The 5,515-nt window shown below is 38.3% G+C and overlaps 1 non-coding gene across 1 annotated transcript; it reads left to right on the forward strand.

The window, feature by feature from the left end:
- Nucleotides 1-4,049: 4,049 nt before the first annotated feature.
- trnan-guu (transfer RNA asparagine (anticodon GUU)) lies at nt 4,050-4,123 on the forward strand. The gene has a single exon. It is a non-coding gene; the product is annotated as a tRNA-Asn (tRNA).
- The last annotated feature ends 1,392 nt before the right edge of the window (nt 4,124-5,515 follow it).

Genomic DNA, 5,515 nt, shown 5'->3' on the forward strand with positions numbered 1-5,515 from the left:
AAGCTGCATCGTATAAAATATCCATGGTACAACTCGAGAAAAAAATGAAGACTAAACAACGACTTTTGATGATTACAAGAGATTCAAGAAACACAACCGTCCGCACATGGGCTTGGATCCTGAACGCTTAAGTTAAAAGACAAAACGAAGGATACGAACTGTAAACTCTCTTCACGTCTTACAGTTTATGAAATAAAACAATTTCTTACTTTCTTAATAATTTCTTACTGCTGATAGACGATTTGTTGCATTTTAACAAAATCACAATTACAAACATTCTGGGTTAAACTGTTATTCACGTACTCTAGCGGAGAGAAACGTTAGTGTCTTCAGCTGTGTGAGCCCATTTCTAAAAAAAATAAAAGTTATATGAAATTAATTGTTCTACTTTTTAGGCTTGCATAGCCTTATGAATGTTTCGGTTAAATCTTTTTTTCTGTAGTAATTTCAGTTGATATTAAAATTAGTCATGATTTACAATTTTTGGACATGGTTCATCTTAAATAATTTTGTAATTAGTTTCAGTTTTGGAAAATCGCACCCAGAAGCTACCAAAACTGGTAATGTTCATATAATGTGTAATGCAATAGCAGCATTTTGGGTGGGAAAACAAAAAGTATTTCTTGGTTTGAATCCCAAGACTTCATAAGCGGCGTTCGAGGACTTCTCACTTCAGATAAAGGTGTCAATACATCGCACATTTTTACTCAATCAATATCAGCAGTGTTATCGCTACCGAACGCTAAATATAGATCCTGGCAATACTTCGTGAAATCTTCGTAAGAAAATCCAAAATACCACGGGAGCAATCAAATGTATACGCTTCTTTTGGATCGAGAAGAGGATAATTATGAGACTCAAAACATGCCTGTCTTTTCTTTTTTCGAGGACACATGGATTATTGAGGTGTAAAGATAGGTTTAAAATCAAAATTATCTGCTATTGCTGCTGTTTCTTTGATAGTTTCTTCAAATCCTTCAACTGATCATCGATATCGAGGAATAATATTATACAAATTGTGGTTTTCTGTTAATTGCCAATTTTATTGTAATTACATCTTCGTTTACAGATGTCTTGCATGAATCACAAGGTATAATAGTCGCCGTGCGTCCTCAGCTAAAATGTTTTAAAAAGTACGACAAAAGTACAATATGCTTAACAACATGTATGGTTATATCTATATTAAAATTAAGATATTAAAAAACAATTTTACAGTCCTAACCTAATAATGCTTGTGAAGTTTTCCAAAAAATCCGAACTGTAATTTTGAAATATTATTGCTGAGAATGCAAAGAGAGTACAAAGATCAAATTCAATGAGTGAGAATACAACAGTAGTTCACTAAACTGAGTTTCTTCCCTGAAATGATTTGCTTGCGAAGCACTAAGCAGCTTTGAACGGATCGCGGGAATCAAATATACAGATGGGTTCAGAGTGTGCTTTCCAACTTTTGTGTAACATTTTCCTTTGATAGGGCAGAGTTGTCTTCACAATCTGGGTTAAATAAAAAGGAGTGACGTCAGTACAAAACAGCTTTCCTTCTTGGGGAACAACGGTTGTGTTCCATATTTCTAACTAATTTGGTTTCAAGATCTCAATTTAGTGTGAAACATAAAAGCCAGCTCGATAAATCTCTTATACGTCATTTACAATGGCCTTTCAACTAATAGCCCGTGCAGGGATCAAACCCCAGCTGTTGGTACTAGTTGCGTAAGGCTCTGCAACATGCAGTGAAGAAACTAACCTCTGCTTCTTCATTATATACACATTGAGCTATATTTGTGAGCCTACTGTCCCCTGCGGGCTCTGTATTTGATTGCGGTACAAGACCGGCCGTGGAGGTAAAGTGAGACGGGTGTGTACATTAAAAGGCTCATAGCGTCCCTGGGAAGGCTCAAACCACCACCCTTTTTGTTAACAACCGAGCCACAAAGACTCATGTACAGCTTAACACTCCTCGGTCTCAGTGAAAGTGATACACTCCGTAAAATTTCCGGAGATTTATTTGTTTTTAAAGAAAAATCACCAACAGCGGCCGAGATCTATTGGAGTTTTTCATTCTATACTGCGATTTCTGTAGGGTACCCTGTGAAAATACGAGTTTTGACGAGAAGGGATGGACATAGAAGGTCAGAAGGCTTGGGGAATTGAACTTTAAGGTGAAGACAGCGGGTTCAGTAGCAGCAGAATCTGATCAGTATCAGTTGACTCCGATATACTTTGAAAATGAACTTGGGGATTTAGAGTCAGACGTGCTACCGTTGCACCATGGGGTACTTAATTTAAAAAAATAGAAAAAAAATCAGTGTTCCTGGATCTGTAATTGAGAACAACACCTGCACAAGAGCTGCAGAGGAAGAATAAAATGTGGTCTGGGAAGAAGAGACTCTCTTCGGAAGAGCGGCGCTCTTCACAGATTTTTTTTTTTGTGAAGCTGATTTGTCTCCTTTGGGGAATTCAAAGGCGCTGACAGTTGTGACCTCGTGGCGCAACGGTAGCGCGTCTGATTCCAGATCAGAAAGCTGCGTGTCAGCTATTGGTTTTTCAGGTTCTGCTGGTCCTGAACACGGAATTCACACCATGCAGTTGAGTTCTATCTGTACACCACATAGATAATCTAAACAAAATAGAGCAGTACAGGACACGCAGTGTGGCGCTCACACAGCGAATAGCCTTGAACACAAGAGAAAAGGCACCGTTCACATCTGCTAAACATCACGTCCAACTTTAGAGACAGCTGCATCAGAGAATGGAATCCCGGAAGTTTCAGATAACTTTTTTTAATACAGGTTCAAGCAAACCTGAAAGTTAATGAGTTTCCGGACACTTTTGTTTTATTAAAAAGTGTCTGAAGCCTGAAAATGTAATTTGAAAAAAAAAACGCTATTGTACATTAGCAGGTGCTTTTTGTAACGATTTGCTATTTCATGCTGGAAAACAAAGGAAACAGACCCATCGTTTGCTTTCAGGTGCGGTTCATTACATAATAGACATCTATTACTGAGGAGCTTGAATATAATTTACACGAGCCAGGTAGAAGTCGAACCTACAATCTTATGATCCGAAATCTGACGCGTTATTTATTAAACCGTTGGCATTTCACATAGCCTGAATTCCCCCATAGTGTGCTCAGCGCCGCTACTAGTAATGCACCGCTCCGTCTAAAATTTCAAAGTGAGAAACATGTGTTTTCTGATTTTTATGAGTTTTAAAATATAATCTCTTTAAATATGACAAGGGGTTTATGTTTCGCACTGAAATTCCGATTGATTGAGAATTCAAAGAAAGATTGTTTTCTTCCACAACACCGTATAATTATCACATCCACCAGGCTCTCCAACCTCTCCAGACCTTGCTGGGTGAGCAATTGCTCCGATAAATTAGGTCACGTATCATGTTAAATCATTTCTTCTCAACACATTTCCTGGTGCACGTTTTCTCTATGAAAAAAAGTACATTTTTCCCTTGCACGATTTTTCGTTTTTATCAAAGCGTACAGAAAGAAAAAAAAGAAGAAATAGTGTCGCAAAAGAACTCTGTCGCCCTTGAGAGATGTCAAACGCATTGGACATGAAAAATGCCAGATTAAAGCCAGTTCTCTTCGTTTCTCAGTGTCGGGGCTGCTATGTAAAAGAGGCAATTTGCTCTGAGAGCAAGTTCAGCGCTTACTGAACGCAGATGTCTCAGAGCGGTGTGTCCAAGTGGCTGTAAAAGGTGATGGTTCTCCTGTCACCGTAGCTTAGTTGGTTAAAGCGCCTCTTTATTAAACAAAAAAAAACGAAATTCAAATCCCAGCCGTGTATTTCTTCCTTTCTTGTAGTACAGAACGTACCATTTTGGGCACTCACAAAGGGCTTGATTTCGTTAAATGCATGTGTTCATTTCCTTTCTGGAAAACTTATTTTTGATGAAATTCACACAGCTTGCGGAAAATGAAATCCAATTCTTGGTTATCAGTGCAGAAGAAATATTACCGGCTGGCAAAATAAACGGTAAGAGATTTTTTTTTAACCGGAAATTTGTGATTCGAGAGCAGAACCTACAAGTCAGTCTCTGTGGCGCAATCGGTTAGCGCGTTCGGCTGTTAACCGAAAGGTTGGTGGTTCGAATCCACTCAGGGACGAATTTCTTCGGCGATGTAAAGTCGATTGGATTTCTCAGCGAAACCACAGCCATTTTAATATTTGCAACAAATGCGAGTGTTAAACACGTGTCAGGATCACCAGGAAATGTCCAATAATGCCCAACATCTTAACTCCGCAGAAAACCATATTCACCCAAGAAAAATGATCGTCGAATCGTCATTTATACTCCAGTTGAATCCTCTGCTGAAATATTTTAAAAATACAATGCAGGTTTGTTTGAGAACTTGACAAGCATTGTTACGATAGCACTGTGCAGTTGGATTTTGATATTTTGACATATTTACCTTGATTTTAAACATAAATACTATACAGTCTATTGTAATTTTAAAATATGTTAGCTGAGGATGCAAAGGGGTGAAAGGGAAAGGTCAGAGGGTATAGTAACAACAAGGTTAGGATTGGTGGAGGTGGTAGGGGTGTTGATGGTTTTTCTCTGTAGAGGATGATTGAATGTTTTATCCTTCTCTGAAGTGAGAAACTGGAAGAGTTGGGAGTTGAGAGATCTGATCAGGTTATATATAAAAGGAAGTTGATGTGGAGCTGTTAGCAGTAAAAAATACTTAATGTCTTTGATGTTGTCATCAAAGATAAACTGTAGTCAGCAAAGATAAAAAGAAAATTATCTTTGCTTACTGCCCTGTCTTTCTCACACCTGAAGAAGGCTCCACAGCCGAAATGTTGTGATTCTTTTCTTCTCTTTTCAGCATGGAATAATCCTGTTCACAATGTCACAACTCAGAAATGCAACAGTGAAGTGTTGTAATTACAAATGTACATACTGTTGGTGACATTGAGATGTTTTGGTAATGAGGAAGGAGGGACATGCAATGTTCACAGGATCAAATTTAAAAAACAATACAGTAAAATTTATTGTACTTCGGGATTATGAGAGCCTGTTACATTGTGTCTCACACCTCAGTGTCAGAATTTTGAGACGTTTTTATAACCAGGGGGAAAACACTTTAACCAAATCAGCCAAGGTGCTGTCAGAGTATTAACATCATGTCTGCGTCGGTGATTACAGCTGACTATCGCTGGAGGACAGTTCACTGTGAACAAGTCAGCCTGCATAATGAGGGGGAAGAGACTGACCTCTGTGATGCACTATAGAGTTACACTAACCTTCAATCAACTGTTCTATTCTGCATTCTACCCTAGTGGTAAATATTGGTTTCTGTGCGTGTAATATTCCTTTTTTTGTCAAATATTTTCAAGCACAGAGTTTGCTGTTGAAAATAAGCCTTGTGGTCCTCAATGTTGTGATCCTTTTCCCCCAGTGTCACCCAAATTGATACATTGTGCTTTGGCAATTCTTCAGGCTGTATTGTTTAGAGGAGCTCAGTTGAATTAGTTTGCGTAGATAAAGTATT

Source organism: Atractosteus spatula (assembly GCF_055471065.1).
Source record: "Atractosteus spatula isolate fAtrSpa1 chromosome 10 unlocalized genomic scaffold, fAtrSpa1.hap1 SUPER_10_unloc_10, whole genome shotgun sequence".
In the NCBI taxonomy this organism is placed as follows: Eukaryota; Metazoa; Chordata; class Actinopteri; order Semionotiformes; family Lepisosteidae; genus Atractosteus; species Atractosteus spatula.